Genomic DNA, 12959 nt, shown 5'->3' with positions numbered 1-12959 from the left:
AATACGGATCAAGGCAATGGAAGAGAATTGAGAATGATGTTGGGGAAGAGGAAAGGAAGAAGGGAAGGTCAAAGGTAGCTCATACGAGCAGAGTTAAAATTTACGTCGACAGATAGGGAAACCCATCAGACTCCGGAAGAAGGGGCAATGAGGAGGAGAGGGAATGGAAAGAAAAATAAATGCACTAGATGAAAAAGGGAGGAAAAAGAAGGAGGAGGAACAAAGGGGACGAGAAGAAAGCGAGACAGCATTGCATATGCTTCAACGTAATAGGAGAGAATAAAGAGCTAATATGAAGAGGTAGAATACTGTCATAGCAGGAGCAGTCTTGACAAAGTAAAGGTATATTTATTATTAGAGAAGAGAAATATTTTGCATACACACACACACATACACACACACACACACAAACACACACATATATATACGTATAAATATTTTATTTATACATACACGCACGTAGATACATATACATATATACATACACATACACACACATATGCATATATATACGTATATATAGACAACTATGGTCCTTGGGTCCTCCCACAGATCTCTCAGAGAAGAAACGCAAGACTGTTGTCTGTGTTATATTAGTTGCCTGTGTTATAAAAGTTTTGAAAATAAACAACTTCGCTTTACATCTTGTAGGGCCATTACACTGCAATTCTCTTCCTTCCTCTTCTCTTGTCCTCCTCTTCCTTGTCTCCTCTCTTCGTCTTCCTGGTCCTGCTGCTCTTTTCATTCCTTTCCCAGACTTCACCCTCGACTTCTCCTCTTGAAGCCTCGATGAATGTGTTTCATATACCGTCATGTTTGACCTCTTCTAAACGTTTCTGTATACTATCGTTCCATCACATTTTCTTTTCCTATTTTCCTCTCCTACCTTCAAGATATGCATATTTTTATAGCCTATTCGCCGGACACAAAATCCACATATTCTCATGTCTGTTTTTTCGGTAATCACATATTATTTTCCTCTTTTTCCTCTCCTATCATCAAAATATGCATATTTTTGTAGCCTCTTTGCCAGACAAAAAAATCCACATATTCTCCTGTCTGTTGCGGTAATTCTCCCTTTTAAGCAATGCAAGCACTCTTTAGATAATTTACTGTCAGTGGTACTACAATTTTCTGAACTAATATATACATAAATTAACTGATAGGTAAATAGACGAATAGATTAATAATGAACAAGTGCATGAAAAAAGAAATGGATGAAAATTAACATATAATTGAATATAAAAATAATCAAGTAAAAGAGTAAGGAATTAAAATATAGAAAAATAAATAAGAGAAACAATCTATAAATAACAAGGTAAGTAGTAATAAAGAATTAGTAAACAGCTAAACAGATAAATAAGTAAATAAATGAAAATATGAATGAATGAATGAATAAATGAATATCTGAATTAATGAATGAATTAACTAATTGATTATTTTTTCATATAATAGATTTCTTTAAATAAATTAAATTATGACTGATTGATTGATTGAATGAATGAATAACTGAATCAATGAATGAATTAACTAATCTATCATTTTTTTCATACAATTAATTAATTTACCTGGTATCTATTATAGATATAGCCATTACATATCATGTGATATTGTTTAGTCTCTTTGTTTTTTGTGATCCAGTCTTGTTACTTCCAGTAATGCGTTTTCCACTTCCTTTTTAAAATTTCACATACCCGGAAACATCTCTCACTGAATAAGGAAACTGGTTTCTGGATGCCCTCGCTACTTTTTACATCTTCACTTCAACTTACATTTATCGTTAAAAAAGTAGACAGACATGCATACACGCGTGCGCACGCACGCACACACACACACACACACACACACACACACACACACACACACACACACTTTCGAGCTCTGAGCTCTCTTCCGATCACGAGTCCAGCACGTGATTCAAAGACCAAGGTGAATCACACACACATATACACACACACTCAGTCACACATACACATACATAAACATACACATACAAACACACACATACAAAAAAACACACACAAACATCTCTCCTCATCTCACCCAGATGCCTCTCCACGCACGCGCGCACACACACAATCAACCCCCCCACCCCCCACCCCCCACCCCGGGACACCAGCCACCCTCCCCTCCCACTCATACACATACATTCAACTACTCCCTCGCTCATTTTTCTCTTTCCTTAGATATTACCGAAAGGAAATATAAATCTCGTGAAAAAGTCCAGATCATTTACCCCGAACCAGATCGCTCGTCATCGTTCTTCTCCTTTTGCTCAGAGTAAAAAGAGAATGAATGATGGTTTTGTTCCCTAGTTTGATACAGGGTCCAGCCTCTTTGAACAATACATTTTCACTAGTGACCAGGTCAGGGGTAAAATTTTTATGGTCCACTCAGATTCAAGCTAAATAATAGACAATCTTGCATGTATTTCTTCTTTTATAAATTTTCAAATATGTATCTTACTTACTTGTTATGGTCCACTCAGATTAAAGCTAAGTAATAGACAATCTTGCACATATTTCTTCTTTTACAAATTTTCAAATATGTATTTTATTTGCAAGTCTATTTCTTAAACTTGTTTGTTTACCAGATTTTTTTTTATTAAGATTTCCCATATAAACTTGACCTGAAGTGTTTAGTTCACGAAATCGATTCTTACACTATAATTTGTCATAATTAAGTTAAACTTTGCATTACCATCTTATGATACTCTATTCATGGCATGAACATCTACAATCTCAGCCTGAACAGAACTTGTGTTTCACACGATTCGGTGGCGCGGTTGGTAGAGTCCCAGACTGTCACTATGGCGGTCCAGATTCGAATCCTTCCCAGGGCTGAAAATAATTTCAGTATCGCTGCGCTTCGAGTCGTTACTCCAACTCTCGTGGGCGGGGAGTTGGGTGTGTGAGTGCGTGTAAGGTCAAAGCATTACCCATATATCGGTCATACGAGCTCTGAGCTCTCTTCTGAGAGGGAAATAGATGTCGATCACGAGTCCAACACGTGTTCCAAAGACCAAGGTGAATCACACGGGGTGAGCTTGAGTCGACTACTTCCAACAGAAGACAGGTCGCTATTGATAATTTGTAATTCATAACCCACCTTCACCTAGCCACGTTCCTGAGGATCTAAATATTTGTTAATCGGAGAAGAAAACGACTGTGTACAACCAATCAATCAATCAAATCAGCTATCATGAGTCCACTGCTGAACAAAGGCCTCCTTCATAGCATTCCATGATTCACACGACCGCGTCAACTTCTGTACGAAAGAGAGCAAGTTGGGTGAAAGAGCAGACTAGAGTGAAAGATATTGTGGAGGCAACAAAAGAGAGGAAATGGAATTGGGCAGTTAAGTTAGTACGAACGACTGATGAGCGATGGAGCAAGTGTGTTACTGAGTGGACGCCGCGAGATAGGAAGCGTGGAAGAGGGAGACCAGACAGTGTACAAGAGCTTGATTAATTTACAAAGAATAAATTAAGAGACAATGAAGAAGAGGCTAAGACTCTGTCTTCGTAATTTCTTTGACCATATTGTATTTTTCGTGGCTTATCACACCATGTTGTCTATAAATTCAATATCAAATACGCTCCAAATTTCTCGTTACATCCTCAAACAGTAAGAATGAAACGATCATGAAAAAAAGAGGAATGTTGGTCATCAACATACGCTCTAAACTTCTCGTTACAAACTCAAACATTAAGAACGAAACAATCATAAGATCCAAAAAGAACTTGGGAATGTTGGTCACGAACATGTTACCCGATAAGCATTAGTACTATTGTTGTTGAGACTTACGGGTCGTTTATGAATACGATTACGCATGGAAAGAAAGAAGACTACAAAAAATCTCATGATCCTAGTCAGACCTAGATTGGAAAAAAGTAGCATTGGAATGACTAAAGATATAAAACGAAAGATATACAGTAAACAAGATTAGTAGATACAAAGAGAAGCAACCCAATTGTTATTCAGCCTTGAGGACAAACACAATATGAACAAAATAAGAAACACTAGATATGCGGTCAATACAAGAAAGGAGGGAGTTGAAGTGATTGTAGTGTTTAAACTAATGAAACGAGTGAAAGTGAAATAAGATATATCCTGGTTTAGCGTGGAGAGCCACGCAAGGCCATGGAAAATATTGAAAAAGAAATAGTGCATAAAAAAAATAGAGAAATGCGGTTTTCTGTACCGATGCGTTCATTAGTAGAATTCTAAATGAGGAAAACGTACGTGAATGTAAGAATTAATCTGATCGATGAAGACAAAAAGACGAGACCACACAAATACTACTTTACAGTGTATCACACTTAAGTAAATAACATACAAACATACACACACACATACACACACACACACACACACACACACACACACACACACACACACACACACACACACACACACACACACATACATACTCGTATAATATATATATATATATATATATATATATATATATATATATATATATACTTACGCATTTGTGAATACACGCTCTTAGTGTTTTTATTGGATATATATATATGTATATATATATAATATATATATATATATATATATACACATATAATTATACACATGCATAGCTTTCAGTTTCTTTCATTTTTATTAACGTGTGCTCTTCACATTTCACTCTTTTAATAAGAAAAATTATCTATAGGTTTTCTTTCGATAAATACAAGACTTTTTCAACTTTCAATTCTAACATGGTGAGATTCTCGATTAGTTTAGAATCCTTTTAGTCTTGTGTTCATCCTTTGTACACATCCTTCTTGGTTCTTTCACAAGTCTAACTTCACAGAAAATTCCAAAATATTGACGGGGGAAGTTCAGTATGCATTACCCGTCGAAAACATAAAACAAGATGTCCTTTTTTCGTATGAAAACAAAAGTAATGTTTATGTATCTGCACTAGTGACAACATCAACCCATATATCGGAATCGAATCCATGAAATGTGGCCTGGACTATACATAGTAAATTCGAGACGGTCACAACAACATGATTACATACATGAGATACGATACTCTTTCTCGCATAACTTCGCCTATACGAGGCACGGAGAAAACAACGACATTTCACAGGCCGAGCAAGCCAGCGCGGCCTCGTAATAGGAAGAGGCAAAGACGCGAGACATGGACGCATGCAGTGTTTGCGTAACGAGTGTAAGTACATACCCCTGCATGATGGCTCACGCGTAAACATGTGCGTGTGTATGCATGTGTGTGTGTGTGTGTGTGTGTGTGTGTGTGTGTGTGTGTGTGTGTGTGTGTGTGTGTGTGTGTGTGTGTGTGTGTGTGTGTGTGTGTGTTTTGAGGCCACTGGGGAAGAAATTTATGACCGCACGTGAATATGCAAACAATATTATTTATGTTTATTTGAACACCAGGGCGCGGCGTCCCTTTGTGTGGGGAAGCTGGGTGCAAGGGACAATGTGCCGGGTGCTGTCACGCTCTCCCAATACTGATTTGTACATTTATCTCCCCCATGGTATTTGGGCATACTTCATCGTACTTCTTGGAAGTATATGTCTTCCCGCAGTAATTGGAGCAATTTCTTCCTTGTGTAAAGTCGATTTTATTTTCCTCAAACCCCCTAAAATATTCTTAAATGTTTGTTCAAACCCATCAACATGTAATAGTCTATATATATATATATATATATATATATATATATATATATATATATATATATATATATATATATATATATATATATATACATATTGGATATTCCCAGATATTTCAATCTAAGAAGTTTGAGATTCTATAACAATGTAACACTAAAACTAAATTGATAAAGAGCATTACCATGTTGTGGTCATTTGGTTTAATTTTCGACCATTTCTGAAACGTTCACGATCTAGGTCATTGTAAACTCGTCTAAAATATTGACCGTATTCTCTGTGAGCACATCGTTTTTCGTTCCCATATTATCTGATATCGGCCCACAAATGATGAATTAAAGGCCTTCACAAGGTCAATATTTATTGATGATGTTATTTGTTGAGACTGGCGAGTTGATATGGATAGGAAGAGGAAAGACAGAAGTCTTAGAACGAGTTTATTTACTTACAGTGACAGGAACAAACTCAAATTAAGACATGTGTTTCTTTTTCCTACCCACTATAATTATATTGTAATTATTTTTATCATAGAATATAATAACCTCTCCCATGTTTTAAATAGCAACCAAGCATTCTTTAGACATCTAAATGGAAAATCCACAGTGACTGGAAATGGTCCTCAGAACCTCCTATAGAGCTCTCTGGGAAGAAACTTTGTACTTCTGTCTATTTTGCATCAATGTGGGACTGTTTCAATGTCACCGGAAGAAAACGGTAAGAACAGGAGATTAGTCACCGGTTGTCAGCTTCTCATGTATGAAAAATTGAAGAAAAAAAAATACAGTTCAATTTAATAGAGATACAACTTGGACCCAGTCCACAAACCAAGTATCAGCCGCTCAGGGCATCCACTCTAGATGTAGTTGAATGGATTGATACGTTTTAAAAATGGACAAATCAACTGACCACTTTACAGGAACACTATGTTCAGGAACCCCTCATTAGTCCCTCAACCTGACATAATTAATGTTAATATTCATTTAATATCGTTAATGGCTCTTCATTGTTCATGTTTCTCTACAAGATCGCTGTTTTGTATTTCTTAAAGCGATGGAATGATACAAGTCCCTATCGATAGGATTCTCTGTTGCACAGGACGCCTTAAACTTTAACCACGTTCGAAAACGTCGCTGTTTTATAAATCTGTTTTGACAAACAATCCTATTCACACGAGGGGAACACTTTCGCTATCAAAAGGGGTAAATATTTCGTGATTAGTGCCGTTCTACGTCTGTTCTGGCTATCATCAGACAATTCTATTTAACTGGGGGGACGTGAACGGCCCTTTTTGTAGCCATAAACATAAATTTTACCGCTTTGATTAAAAGTGGCTGACCCCAGGGGTGTAAACGTGGAACGTACTAAATCATGCCACCGAGATGTAGCAAGGAATGGGTTTCAGTAAAATTCTGTGACTTTTTTTTGTCTGTACACTACTACTTTGTTAACTGCAATACATTAGCCAAAAGAAAAAAAAATGTAACGTACACACAAATTTAAATTATGATACTGTAGGTTTGAGTACCACTTTTTATAGAAATATGTCATCATGATAATTTACAAAGCTTTCAAAAATGCCTTCTATAATCTAGTGTTGTTCACTTGCTCCTTTTTATACATACTACATAGGAAAATATCCAAACACATTAGCCAAAAGAAAAAATGTAGCGTACATACACATTTAAATTATGATATTTTAATATAAAGTAGTACCCACACTTATACTATCATAATATAAATGTGTATGTACACTACATTTTTTCTTTTGGCTAATATGTTTGGATATCTTCCTATGTACTATGTATAAAAGGAGCAAGTGAACAACACTAGATTATAGAAGGCATTTTTGAAAGCTTTGTAAATTACCATGATGACATATTTTAATATAAAGTAGTACCCACACTTATACTATGTCATCATGGTAATTTACAAAGCTATCAAAAATGCCTTCTACAATCTAGTATTGTTCACATGCTCATTTTTATATATACTGCATAGGAAGATATCCAAATAGAAGATGGGTAATCGCTTATTCACTGAGTCAGTTCTTTATCTATTGGTCGGGAAATTGTTCACTGAGAAAGAAGGTTAATATAACGTATTAGAAAATGTCTCAATCAACTCACTGGTTCACAATTGACTTACAATCTTATTAATGCCGTAGTCAGATACTCAGGTGAGGGAAACTTCCAGCAGCCACAGTGTTAATTACAAATACGATTAAGTGATTTTCATGGCTCCTTCGATAGAGCTTTTTCTATTTCCGTAGTTTTCAAAGACTACCAGATTATTTCACATTAATTCCACCAAGACCGAAGAAATATATATGAAATCAAGTTATCTAGCGGTAACAGGCATCTGAGGTAAAGTTAACGCCAGCTTCAACTGAGCTCACTAATTGCTCAGTCCTTTTTTTTTTTTTTTTTTAAGTAGAATTCCCTTCCCTTCCAGTTATAGTGTGAAGGCCCATTAGACTACTACGGAGCCTTTGTAATCCTGGAAAAAAATATCGGGAAAAAGGACTAGCCCAGACAATTTTTTTTTTTTTCACAGTGAGAGTTTTCTCCGACTTCGAATGCGTACTCCAAATCCCTTTATGTTGCATTTCGAGTTTTGTCAACTTGTGGTTTTCTGTACATTCCACGTGCCTTGATGAATTGTGGTAGTCTGTCAAAATTTGCCTAGACTGAGTTGGGTTGGGTTGGGTTAGGTTAAGTTAGGTTTATTTTAGTTTGGTTTGATTAGGTTGGGTTGGGTTGGGTTGGGTTGGGTTGGGTTTGGTTAGGTTTGGTTTGGTTTGGTTTGGTTAGGTTAGGTTAGGCTAGGCTATTCTAGGTTAGGTTAGATAGGTTAGGCTAGGTTAGCTACGTTAGGCTAGGTTAGGTTAGGTTAGGTTAGTTTAGGTTTGGTTAGGTTAGACTTAACTAGCCTTGGTTAGACTAGGTTAGCCTAGGTTAGGTTAGGTTAGACTAGACTAGGTTAGATTAAGTTAAGTTAGATTAGTTTAGGGAAATAGTAGGGGAAGGGACTCGTAGCGAAGGAATATTATTCTCGTTTAGTTCCTCTTCCGAAGCCATTACCTGATCCAGAGGATACAAATTGGGATGAGAGGGGCTACATGCTCCCTACATCCGCACTCGACCAAGCCGACCATAGAGATCGCAATCTGTCATGTCATAGCGACTACAAATAGACCGCCTGAGCGCCCAACTGTGACCTGCGTCATTACCGGCCCGGTCTCGTTAATCACTGTGCTCCGTTAAACGGCCGATGGCGCCGGTAAAAACCAACAAATTACGAGCACAAGAATAGGACCTTCGAAAGTGGATTACTTAATGGAACTGACGCTGCGAACTGAAAGCCAGCACAGGCGGAAGACCAATCCCCGCAAGATTAACTCGTTCAGTCGAGTCTGTCTGGAGGTGGAGGCGGTGGAAGTGGAGGTGGAAGTGGAGGTGGAGGTGGATAAGAAGGCTAGAGTGGAGGTCGAACCAGAGAAGAAGGTGGAAGTGGTGAAGGGGATACAAAGGTGGAATTGAAGGAGGAAGGGAGGAAGGTCGTGAAGATGGAAGTTAAAATGAAAGACGAGATGGAGATGGAGGATAAGGTTAGGATATAGGTGAGGGGTTAGGGTAGGGGATTTTTTATTTTATTTTATTTTATTTTATTTACTTTATTTTTTATTTTATTTTATTTATTTTATTTTTATTTATTTTATTTTATTTTATTTTTTCATTTTTTATTGTGATTTTTATTTAATTTTTATTCAATTTATTTTATTCTAATTTATTTTATTTTATTTTAATTTCGATTTATTTATCTATTTATTTATTTTTGTAGGGTCGTTCGTCAGAGATAAAGTTGTAGGTGCAGGTGGAAGGTTAAGAGGTGGAAGCAGATGTGGAAGTCAAGGTGAAGATGAAAGTGGAAGTCGAGGTGGAAGTGGAAGTAGAAGTGGAAGTGAAAGTGAAACTACAAGTGGAGGTGTAGACAAATATTGAGGGGGAGGAGGAATTGAATGTTGAAGTATAAGAACATTAAAACATATGAATGTAGGAGACTGCAAGAGACCATAAGGCCTAGACTAGGCAGTTCTATATCCATTACCACCTATCATTCCCATCCATAAAGTTGTCTAACCGTTTCTTAAAACAATTTGACATTTATGTGGAGGTATATTTAGAATTGGATGCTAGAGTTGGACACGAATGAGGTAGAGATACAACATACAAAGGAGAATAGGATGCAGAGGGAAAAGAAAAGGAAGAGAAAAAAGTGTGTGTGTGTGTGTGTGTGTGTGTGTGTGTGTGTGTGTGTGTGTGTGTGTGTGTGTGTGTGTGTGTGTGTGTGTGTGTGTGTGTGTGTATGTATGTATGCGTGTATGTGCATGTGTGTGTGTGTGTGTCTGTGAGTGTGTGTGTGTGTGTGTGTGTGTGTGTGTGTGTGTGTGTGTTTGTGTGTGTGTGTGTGTGTGTGTGTGTGTGTGTGTGTGTGTGTGTGTGTGTGTGTGTGTGTGTGTGTGTGTGCGCGTGCGTGTGTGTGTATGTATGCGTGTATGCGCATGTGTGTGTGTGTGTGAGTGTGTATATCTCTGCGGACTTAGAACGTTCTCTTTAACAAAGTATTATATATGAAGATAATCGCATTTTTAGAGAAATCTTCCTATTAAATATTTAAACGTGGTAATTGAAGACAGATGTTTAGAGGAAACTTGATATAGGAGCTAGTCAGAGCGTATACTAGAAATATGCATTATATATATATATATATATATATATATATAATATATATATATATATATATATATATATATACATACATATATATATATATATTCTTATGGTAAGATTTACAATGTCACACTTTCATTTCACACCTTTTTTCTCTTTTCTTCTTTCCCCAACTCTGTTTTTTTTTTCTCCGCCCAATAGTCTTAGTGATTAAAACAGATTTAATGGTTTATTAAGCAATCGTCAGTATTATGGTTGTTTTACCTGAACGTCCGTGCGGTGCTCTACGTCGGAATGCGGAGTGAAGATTGTCCTCCACGACCAGGAATCATTCATAGAATCCTGAAATATAAAATGAATTCATTGTTTCTATATATATCAGTCAATAAGTAATATATCTGTAAGGCCGAGTCCACGCTCAGCCTCGTGCAGAGCTGCGTGAGGCACTTGGCTGTGTTGAACGTAGTGCCGAGTGTCCACAATTCAGCGTTTCTCAACCTTTTTACCCTTGCGTAACCTTTAAAATAAATTACATGTCTCAAGGAACCCCTGCACAATATATATATATATGTATATATATATATATATATATATATATATATATATATATATATATATATAAATAGATAAAAAAATACATATACCATATCTTTCTCATTTCGTTTTCATCGTAATAATAGGTTAAATGGGATGATGTCTTTACTACATTATTACAATGAACATGAATATGTCGTGCGTGTTTAATTATATTACGTATATGGAATTAAATAAAAAATCAAAAGTGCATTAGCTTATCTCACTTGTTCTTGCGGAACCCTTAGGGACCTTTTGCGGAACCTTAGGGTTCCGGGGGATCCCTGGTTGAGAAACGCTGGTCCACACCCTCTATCAGCACTGTCATACTGTCAGTATAGACCCAGCAGGGTCCACAGTGACAGTGTGATAGTGATGATAGACAGTGTGGAAACTCGGTTCGGTATTAAACACTGCCAAGTGCCTGATGCAGCGCTGTACGAGGAAGTGTGGACCTGGCTTAAGCAACTGCTTTTGTTGAGTATAAATTGTCATGCACATAAATATATATACTTTCCATGCATATCTATTTTGCCAACAATGGATAATAATTTGATATATCTAGTTACTCGATACTCCTGCACATCCTATTTATCTTAATGAGAACAATTTTGTTGAGTATGTCACTCATTAGTTTTGGTCGCATTAGAATAACAGCAACAATAAAAGTTTGACTCATAGTGAACCTTATATATACTTGTATTAGAGACTTATCTACTGAATTTATAGCCAACACGATGTCAGCTTTATATTCACGTATGAATTTCCACGTATGACAACCCAGTATACATACAATCAAGTACGTACGTATCTATAAGAATATATATGTGCGCACAAATGTAAGTATGTAACCCGTAAATGTATGTAAACATATACGTATTCACTTAAGATAATAAACTTCAAAATGGATGTATTTGGATGATTTTATGACACAAGATGCTTTACCACAAGCCTCGAAACATTGGTTTTTACTCCAAGAACTTTATGTCCTACGCCTCTAAGGAGAAGGAAAAGACAACAAATTGAATAATCAGCAAGAATATGACCCATAATGACACTAACTTCATTCTGAAGCTCATCTTCTACAAAACCAAGAGGACATCCAGTCTTGTTATGAAAAACAGCTGCCTCCCCCAAGACAAGGCCCTAAAAAGAAAGTTGTATATCAATATTCCCTTCCTGAATACTAACTACAGTAGCCCTTACGATATATAAGTTCCACTACTAACATTTTGTTTAAAAGCATAATAACCATCTAGAATAGTGGTTCTTAAACTTTCTTTTCCGGCAGCGACCCAAAATCCTGTCTAGATCGGCCATGGTGACCCATACTCACTTAAATATTTACTTTAATTTAAATTCTAAAACAATTGTACTCAATTAAATCGTCTCTACAACGCTTTGCTTAGATGTTAATGATTTAGGTATTCGAATATAGTATCATTACTTATGTTAATAACTTCATCAGGAATACTGTGAAAGTAACAAGTCCACAAATCTTTGAGGACCCATTTAAATGGCTTGGTGACCCAACTTTGGGTCGCGACCCAGGGATTTAAGAAGCACTGATCTACAGGATGACGCTATCCCTCGTCACAACAATACCCAAGGTAGGAAAATGGTATGTTATAGCACATTTATAAAAGTTCACTATAAACCCACTGTCGGAGAAATAATAACGGAAATGAAGGGAAACTGTATATTTCGACTACTGTCTGTAGTCCTCTTCAGCAGAATTCTCTCATCAGACAACATCTGGAAACACAAACATCTACTCGATCTCGAGTGGAAAACAGAAAGAGATTTAGAATGCCGAAAGTAGTTTTTACCCATCTAAACAAACCCTTGATAGATATTCAACAGGTATCTGAAGTTTTGTTCCCATCTATGATGAAACTTAGCAGCAACAAAATAGCGTCTCACCAACACTCAGGGGAAAGCTCTTTCCAGGGTATCTTTTTCACAAAGATGCCTGGCGGATATAAAATCCCACCGGACACGGTAATTCTTCCTCCTT

General features: G+C 36.7%; 1 protein-coding gene across 1 annotated transcript in view; it reads right to left on the bottom strand.

Moving 5' to 3' along the window:
• The window catches only part of LOC143017790 (two pore potassium channel protein sup-9-like), a 359577-nt gene extending 348865 nt beyond the window's left edge, over window positions 1-10712 (bottom strand). Inside the window, exon 1 of the mRNA XM_076172678.1 lies at window positions 10634-10712. The gene's annotated coding sequence lies outside the window, so the exon portion shown is untranslated. The remainder of the gene's footprint in view (window positions 1-10633) is intronic.
• Window positions 10713-12959: the final 2247 nt, after the last annotated feature.

This window comes from Oratosquilla oratoria, chromosome 33, assembly GCF_046742065.1.
Source record: "Oratosquilla oratoria isolate Oo_2021 chromosome 33, ASM4674206v1, whole genome shotgun sequence".
NCBI lineage: Eukaryota > Metazoa > Arthropoda > Malacostraca > Stomatopoda > Squillidae > Oratosquilla > Oratosquilla oratoria.
Note: the sequence above shows the minus strand (reverse complement) of the source record. Positions and strands in the feature narration are given on the sequence as shown.